Here is a 10,120-nt window from a genome sequence, read left to right as displayed (position 1 = left end):
CGTATTATTGTTGGTCGATAGGTACACAGTGGTTCTATATAGTTTCACCATGCATGAAAATATACGGGTTTCGTCACGAATTAATAGCACACATTTGGTAAAGGAAAAACAAAACACAAAAATATATTTTGGATATAAAACCATTACAAATTTCTTACATGTAAATAAAATATGTGTTGCGCTATATTTGTTTTCAAAAATCTTTAGTAACTTATGTTATTCCAGAAAAATTAACATATGTACATATTTAAGGAAATACAAACCTACTTATAGGTAAGTCGAGATATTGAAGGAAATTTTGGTATATTAAAAGCATCCAATTACATTGCTATTGTCTTCTTCTCTGATATTACCGCCTAGGCTACGTATGAGGGCGGTTTGACAAGTCAGTGAGTTTTTGAATTTTCCGTATAGCAACTTTGAATGCAACACATTCTTGCAGTCACTATGCTCTTAAGTCCTTAAAAAATAAAAAGCCCCGGAATGCCAGCTGATCTGTTCAAACCGTTAAGAAGAATTTGGTCTGACGAATACATGTTCGAAGATTGTAATCTTAGTGTATTTTGCCCAAACCACAGGAGAGAGATCCTGTCCTAAAGACGATTTTTTGCCTAGCCCTGAAGCGTCTCATTAATTCCGTTGATAGTAGAAGAGAAGCCGCATCTACGATGCCATGTAAAATTAGGATTCCTGAAAAACTAACAAGGCTATGTAGAGCAATGTTGGGCACAACTTATAAATAAATAGCTTCCTCCACATTTGGAAGAACCTTTTCGTGCCATTCCAGACCAAACGAGGTTTAAAACATGGCAACTCACATCTCCCACTCGTACGACTTCTTCAATCCGATGTTGGAAGGCTTGTCAATCCGAAACGTAGCGACACCATATACCACACAAACACGATGCTGCTGACTTATAAAACACCAGAGCCACCATCGTAGTATTTTCCAGCTCAGAAAAAGAAACAAAAGAGGTTTATCTAGCAATGAACAAGGACAAAACAAAGTACATACCCGCTGGTAACACGCAAAGAGTGTTCTTCAGAATGAGAACAGAAGCCACGCTCTGCAAGTAACTGATAACGTTTTTTTAAATTATGTAAAATAAGTTGAAAGTAGGAAAGGTATGCAAAAAAGCGATTAAAATTTAGGTGACGTAAAAATCATTTTACCGAAAAAACTTTATTTTATTCAAAAATTCACTGGGTAATCAAACTTTCCTCGTACATGTTTATACCCTGCGGGAAATGCATCTAACTAGAAGTTAACTTGAAGTTGATTGGGAAGGAACTAAAGGTCACTATTCTATCTGAATATTTTCTTTGAGGAAAGCGAACTACATTTCTATGGCGATGGCCGCGAAATAGTCAAGGGTGGTTACCTCTGCATTAGACGTCAACTAACTTGTAAATAACTACTTTTGGACATTAAATATCAATAAGAAAAATAAAATTTGTATTTTTTTACTTTTTTATTTTTCTATTTTATTTTATTCGATTACATATTCTGCTGTAGGTGGTCCCATATTTGAACCCCGTCGATCTTCATTTATGTCTGCATTACTCCTGCCCTACTTTTCAACTAGTTTCAAATTAGCCTTTTGTAGCTAACTAGAAATTACATATACATATATTTTATAGAAATCCCGCAAAAGTACATACATATGTACGTACACGTAATACATCTACGCCTTTATTCATTTGATGACGTTTTGTTTGTTATTTCTGGATTTTAGCCAACTGCATACGCTGTTTTAGTCTGGTAAGTTAATAAATTAGCTTGATTTTGTTTTATCTTTTCATGTTTTAAATATTTAAATAATCTGTTTTATTTTCTTTCATTTTGTGCCTAATAACGCCACTGGCAGCTATATGAGCCATCTTGTCTGTAACCAAAAGCTTTCGTTGGCTTCGTGTTAGAGAGATCGGAAGTTAGCTGCTGAAATCCGCTATTTTTGTTTATATATATATATTTGCTGATGTTTAAATTTTATATCATTTTTTACAGTTTATATTATCTGTGAGTCAGCTAAATCATTACGTTCATTTGTTACTGCAAAAAATACACAAATGAATGAACGGATAACATTGGACGGTATAAAGGAAAGCAGAAATTAAATAAAGAAATAAAATCTATTTATAAACGTTTGTATGTACATACATCCGTTTCCGCTATGTATGTACGTAATTGAAAATAGTTCATAAAACTGAAATCGTGTTTTTTTATTTATTTAGATAATATGTACATTAGTACGGGTCAGTTTTTTTTTAAACAATGCTGGTATGGCATAATAGTATTCTTAGCGAGTTTTCCGAAGGTCTGAAATCGATCTATAAAAGGGTTATCCCCGTTGTATTTTGCTATAGTATTGTAAATAGGTGTTTATATTTTTTTTTTTTTAAACATGTTGGATGGGGTTCTTGATATGAGGAATACATTTCCGCTTAAGTAAGGCTTTATCTTTAAGTTCGTAGACCAAGTAAAAAATAAAATTATCAATTTCCAAAGAATTTTGTTATCATAATAAGACAAAAATAAGGTACGTAGAGGATCGCCGGCTCAACTTCCACTGAAGTGTATAAGACGAAGTTGTGATCTCCAAAAAAGCAGCAATTACTAATTGGAAAATATTTTTGGTGTTAGGAAGTACCAGAAAAAATTGAGTTTTCATACTATTTGTACGTAGACCAGTAAAATTAGACTTTTTCGTAAAAAAAAATTGTAACAGCAATTTTTGATGCACTTTACTTCTATTTGACACGTTGATCATGGTTTCACAGTCTTTCCCCTAAATTTCATTTCAAGCTTATTTTGCATTTTTCGTAAAAAATTGTTAAATACAAATATGTAAAGCATTTAAAAAACATTAGCAAAAACTGCGGAAACTGCAATTTTCTCGTCACTCCATCATATACGAAATCTGATGAAATAAACGATTTCCTTAAGATTTCCTGTTTGGGGCGCTGGGTGAAGAAGCTTCGACTTACGAAAAAAATGCGATAATATAAGTGGAGCTGCAAACTTTTCCGCCTGCGCAGATTTTCTCAAATTAATTGTTGACGATTGTCAATGGAGAGACCCCGGTCCATGTTTACAAGCGGTTGATTTCACTGCCGCTGAAGTTCTGTCACTTTACAATCAAAGAGAGGGGAAGTCGTAGTCTACCACAAACCATTGGTTTGACCTGACATTTCCTGCCATTAACCACTGTCATGAAAATTTATTACTGGTGAAATGTGTTGTCTTTAAATTTTTTCAACTAAAAAATCATGTTTCGTAAAGTGTTTTCTTAAAAATGAATATGTAGAAATAATAAGCTTTCTGGGATATTTCTTTCCTACGTAAAATTTTAAAGTATTCACTTTTTAATACTAATTTTTAATGCGTCCATAAAAATATGACATAAAATAATTATTACTTTTTCCGAAAATCTTACAATTTCCAAAACTCATTTTCTCAAGTCAATAACAATTCAATTATTAAATATTATTTTATATTGCATATCCGCCAGATGTGCGAAGTCTCACCTCACAAAATATACCTACACCTGATATACATACATACTTGTGTCTATCTAAAATCCCTCATCTTATTAATTACATTGTTTGCAAAACATGAAAATTTATGAAGCTTTAGCAATGTTAACAAATTGTTTAGTTATTATTATGAATTTGTGAATATTTTTATGTGCTAATATATATGTATGTAAGTAAGTATGTACAATATTCGGCTCTTGTACAGCTAAGAACGTTTTTGCGGTTTCCGGTGGCGATCAACATTAAATTATTAATTCGCTAATATATTTATTAAAATAATTTTTAACGCGACTTCAAACTACTAAATAAATATGAGTATGAGCAATTAACATAAAATCTTTATACTTTTTCAAATTGCAAGCAACATACCGTTGGTAATTTGCGAAAATTGTAAAAACACGTAAATATTTAATATTCAAAAATTATTTTCTAATTTCTTGCCCAAAATTTCAATATACGCCCGTTTATGGCGAGTAATTTATCTTTTTTTTCGTATTAGCTCTATTCCATATGGCTCAAAAGTTTTAAGCATTGCCGTTAATTTTTATTTCCTCATAAAAAGTGCTGATACAATTTTTAAATAACAAAAATAAATATTTGGCACTGATATTTTTGATGAGCGTTTGGTGTGTGGTCGTTATTCTTGGTATGCAGCTACGGCTGCATGACCATACCAATTTCCGGGTCTTGAGCTATTTGCGATGTGCGAGAGCATCTTCGACTTATTCGATTGAGGGGCTCACTGCAGCCGGCAGCGTATATTCACAAGTAGATACAGCAGCAAGCGTACACCTGCCTTGGAGCAAGCGGTTGGCTATGTAAAAGTGTACTTAAAATTCTTCCAGGTTTAGTTGAGCGCTGGGCTTGGAACAACCCATGTGAAACAAAGTTCTAATAAAAAGAAAAATAAAGTATCGGATTATACCCCCATCTTCTGATTGCAACCACAGATTTAAAGGACTATGAGGGTATGCCTGTAGAATGTCAAAACCCTTAATAGCAAAGATGCAGTTTCCTGGCTGCTTAATGTCTTTGGGAGAACCAAAGCTCACATCACAACCATCCTAGGAAAGCGATGTACGGAAGAGATGTAAGAAGGTAAGGACCAGACGGCAAAAGACTTGAATCGTACCGTTAGTGCCGTTCCGGTCTCGGTATATAAATCGAGCTAGGCTAGCTCAATGTCAAGGTGAGCTTGAAAGAGGCCGAAGAGTGCCACTTTCGGAAAATTTTGCCTACCTCACGAAATGTCTGTTAACGGACTGAGGCTGATCGATTTCACAGGGGCCCGCATCATGGTAGTTTGCAGCACAAAGTACCAGCTTAAAATTATTCATCAATCCACGTATCTGCTTCTAGATCAAAAAATTATATATAGACGAAGATATTGAGTATAATAATGTACGGAAGTGAGTACAGTGTTGTAGATGTGCATATATACCTTTCGAGGGCAGTACATAGACACGGACCCATCTGGTTTTAACGAAGATTTCGACGGCCGCTGTCGTGTAGTAGTTAGTAGTGCGCGCTACCATTCGGCAGGGCCTGGATTTGTCCTCGGTTCAGCAGAACGTCAAAAATTAAAGAACTTATTGGAGACGATGAATCCGAGCCCCAGTGGCTGACGTAGAAAGCAATGTCCCACCGCTGAGCTATTGAAATAAGGCCTTGTCTAAATTAGAATTAGAGAAGCCAAACGCGTGGGTACTGTCATCAAAAAACATTCAGCGCATTCGCGTCTCGGCACTTACGATAAATGCTATAGACGATGGATCGATAAGCTGTATGAGCTTAACAACGACTTAGACAATGTGGAGTGCAATAAGATACTGTGGCTGCACTGGCGCGGCCACGTTACGTGAATGGATTCAAATTATCCAGCCCTGAAAGCACTGAAAGAAACGCAGATCCTGCTGAGGTTAGTAGAGGACAAGAGAAGCCTCAGCGCCCAAATACATCATGCTCCAAACAACGCAATTTTTTTAAGTTCTTTCGTACTAAATGCAGCTTTTTTTAATTTTTTCTAAGTTCTATAACACTGGTTTACAAATAATTATCTTGTAAAAATTCTAAGAAACTCATGGACATTTTTTACACGAAATGCATTATTTTATATATTTTCTTTGCACGTTTAAATATTTCAGATAATGAAATTTTTGCGTTTTTTTGGTGTATTTTTCAATCATGACTAAGCTGACAAGTCTGATCAAACCAATCAGTAGACACTTCGTTGGAAAGGCAATTAAAATACGCATCAAACAATACACCTTTTGCTTAACCAAAACTTTCTGAGTTGTAGCTGGGTCAAAGTCAAAACTTTGTCGATTTCTTTTCGATTTAAAAAAAATCCAATTTTTTCAAATCTCGGTAGCGAGCCGGAAAAACTATTTTAAAATTTTGAAACTTTCGTAGTTGTCTTTATTTTGTACGAAGAAGAACAAAATTTAGATGTGGATCTTTTAACGACCAGCCTAATACGTATAGCGGTTTGTTTGCTTATATAAGTTTATATGGAAATTCAGTGAAGTAAACCACCTGCAATAAACCAAAGATAAGTTCTTTCTTTTACCCCCAAGCCTTTCATTTCCTTTACGTGGGTAGTGTATATACGCTTGCATAATTTTCCAATTTGCTCGTTTACGAAAATACACTAAATTTGAGAACAAATTAATTAATTGGCAATTAAGCTCATTTAAACTAATTCAACAAGTGCGAATGAGTCTTTAAGTGCCAAATGTAATGATTTTTTTATGGAATAAAAGATTATTTTTAGGGGTTTCTTCTTATTCTGCTGAAGCAAAACCACAAAATTAACATAAACCAAAAACTTGAACTGTATGTATTTACCAATATAAAAATATACTTGCAAATGTTACAAAAAAGGCTACTAGAAGCATACAAGTTTGAGTTTATCTCGTAGCAAAAAAAAAATGTACGTCTAAACGTTAAATTAGTCTAGACTTAATTTACGTAACGTAACCTGATATATTGGCCAACGGAATTTTTGATATGACCTATAGTTGACAAAGTGACAATCAGCTGGAAAGGAAAATACAAAAACAAAATATTTTCGCTTCTGGCTTAGTTGACGTGTTGATTATTCACTGACCATTTCTTACATAAATTAAGTCTAGAGCCTTAAGGTAAAAAATAAATATAAGGAACCAATCGAGCTTCGTACATAATAATTTTGAAATAGATTCTCAAATAATAAAAGCAAATGCCGCCAATCATCCAAATACATGGATGCCAGAAACTCAACTGTTTACTTTCATAATAAAATCTTGGGCAGCTTTTTGCTTTTTTATATGCCCAGCGCTTAGTACTGTACAATTATTTTTGACGCTAGGAAATAAATTTGGGTCAAAGTTCTGCCGAAGAAAAAAAATTCTAATTATTTTTTTAGTTTTGCAACATTCCAAATTTCACAATTTCCGGGATTTAAGAATTTTATTCTTTGAATATCTCAAAAACAATTATAGTTAGAAAAATGGTTCTGGTTTCTTTTAAAAAGTGATATTAAGAGTTATAAAAAAAAATTATCAACTAAACTTTGGCAGATAAACAAGTTTTATTAGATATGAATTTTTGAAAACAAAAGTTTTGGAAACTCTAAATTATAATATGTTAAACAATTTATATTTAATTTACATAAATTTTTAATTTAGAGTTTGCTATAAAATTTTTTTCGAAGTTAAAAAATTCATATCTTTACAAAATAAACACATGCTTGAAAATTTCAGTAACATTTAAGGACAGTAAGAGAGGTATTGTATAAACAAATTTTAGCCAAAAATTTAACTCTATAAGGTTTTACTTTTACGATTTTTATGTTTCAAAATTCTGTAATGTTTTTTTTTTGTTCAAACTTTTTAATACATTTTTATATATCCCCAAATATGAACTTTAAAACGATACCAGTAATTTAAATATTTTTGAGATGTTGAAACAATAAACTTGTAAAATGCTAGAAACTGCTCGATTCAAACCATTGGTCGATTTGACATGGATTGACCCATATATATGTGCAAGCATATGTATGTATATTTAAATACATTTATTTATGCATGTTAAATAACAAGTTGTTAAAAACCCATTTACGTAGCACTTCAATAGAAAGCTGTTTTTTTTTAATAAATGCATTTTCAGAGGAGCATATTATCACCTAAGAATGAAAAGGTGCCATTTTGCATCAAAAACTAAATATTGTAAAAAAATGGGCTTGACACCTTTTCACCTTTAGTTACTGATATGGAAGAATAAAACAAACAAAATTTTGATACTTCCAAATTTTTAATCGAATGTAGTAAATGGTGCATTCCAAAACGTCAAAATACAAAACATCAGTCTCTTTTTTTTTAAAAACCGCGCTAGAAAAAAAGTCTAGCTTGCGAAACATAGTTGAAAATTATCATCTAACCGCTGTTGCGCACATTTGGCATTATACTCTGCTGAGGTTTACAAATAAAGGATTTTTTTTTTTTGAATGCACCCAGAGTTGGGTATTATTCGAATAAGTTGTTATTTAGATAATTATTCGAAACAAATTTTATGCGCAACATAATTATTCGTAAATAATTCATTCACGAATGAATTATTCGTTATTTAAAATAATTTTTAAAAATTGATTTATAACACTCTGAGCAACGATTTACTTTTATTTCTATTGTCCCGGATTGTGAGTTAGTTGAATTCTGTTTACTATTTTATCAAGAGTCCGAACCAATGCCCGCTTGTTTCGCGGCCCCAGATAAGATCTTTTGCGTTGGCCAATGCACAATAAGGATATTTACTTATGATGAAACAACTAAAGAGCATAACCCTTCTCATTTATATTTTGGCCAAAATTATTTATTATTTACGAATAACAAGAAAAACAACTTATTCATTTGTTATTCGTCATTCAAATAAATTTTGCTCAACTCTGAATGCACCCAATATTTTCTTGTTTATTGCTATATAGTACATATGTATGTACGTCCTACATGCACATGTATATGTACATTGATGGGAAGTTCTTCCGTTGCTTTGTACAGAAGCATGCATCGTAAGTTTATCTGAAAGCATCCTGCCCAACTGTTATGTATCACGCTGTTTACTCACAGAGTAGATGCGGACATACAAACATACATATGTACATGCACATACGTATCCATAAATTTTGACATGCATCAATTTGTGTATGAGAGTATGTAGATACTAGGCATGCCGGTGTGTTTGAGGTCCCGAAATTCACGGTATTTGTTTGTATTAATCCCGGGATACCAAAAAATTTAAAAAATCGAATTTATAATAAGAACTTGTTAATGAATTTTAACGTATGATTTTTGTAAAATGCCGTCTTGACTGCAATTAACAAAAAGCTTGAAGCTGTACTTTTAAATTGCAGCCTGCGCTTTTTTTTGAAGAAGATTTGAATTAATGTACTCATAGCGTCGCTAATATAAACGAAATAGAGAGTTTTAAGAAAAGTTACATAATTTCTTGAATCAATCTACTCGAATCGAAAATGGTATAATTTATCCGAATTGCTGGTAAAAAAGTTCAAATATTTTGTAGTGGAGGAGATAGGGGTCATCAACTTCAAATGCCTTATGAATACCTTTTGACAGTTAAGCCTAAAATGGTTAAGGCTGTGAGATGCTTTTCGTCAGCAAGTTTTGCATAAAAAAATGCCTGTCCTTTCATTGACTTAAAGCTTCTTACCAAAAAAAAATGAACCAAGTTTAAAAAATATGATACAAATGAACTGAAAGCAAAAAATAAGTATCAAATCAAGAATTTTCAGATTTTTTTTTTTTGCTTTTCAGTACATATGTATTATAATTTTTTTATACTTGGTTGCCCAATAAGTTCTCTAATTGCTGTCAAAAATCATAAGATTCAAATTAACGGTTCAGAAATATTTCAAAAAGTTTAAAAGCACACATAAAAAGTTGGGTGGCCCAGTTGAGAAAACTTGACTCATGGTATGGTTAAATGCTTTCTGATATTGAATTTTTACTCATATTCATCAAAGGTATGACTCAATGTAAATCTCGGGATAAATCTCGGGATCCCGGGATTACTGAAAAAATATCCCGAATTCCCGAGATCACAATTTTCCTCATATTTTGGCATCCATAGTACATACATACATATGTCTATTGTCTAGTCGAGTTCATTCGAACGTTCAACCGCCCATCTAGTTATTCTTGTAACTTGCCATCTATCAGTCCATCATGCCTGGCAGCCATCGATCAGTTTGTTTATCTCAGCGTCTGTTTTCATTTTACGTTTTGCCTTTCACGCTTCAAAGACAAAAATATGTACTCAATGAAAATTTAATGGAAAATAATAGCAATAGAAAAGCAAAATCAAGCATTTATAAATTATTAAATGTTATCTTTGGAAAAATATACAAACATACATACATATGTATGTATATGTATGCACAGGCTACCTCAAGAAAACCTCGTTAGAAGTAGATCATAGCAATTTTCTATTATTTCTTTTGTTAAGTATATACGTATGTTCATATATATTGTAAATAAATACAGATGTACGAAGGTATGAATGTATGTAACTTTGCAAGAGTTCTACA

Source organism: Rhagoletis pomonella, unplaced genomic scaffold (assembly GCF_013731165.1).
Source record: "Rhagoletis pomonella isolate Grant_MI unplaced genomic scaffold, Rhpom_1.0 Rhpom_scaffold_00002, whole genome shotgun sequence".
NCBI classification, from domain to species: domain Eukaryota; kingdom Metazoa; phylum Arthropoda; class Insecta; order Diptera; family Tephritidae; genus Rhagoletis; species Rhagoletis pomonella.
This window is presented reverse-complemented; position numbering follows the sequence as displayed.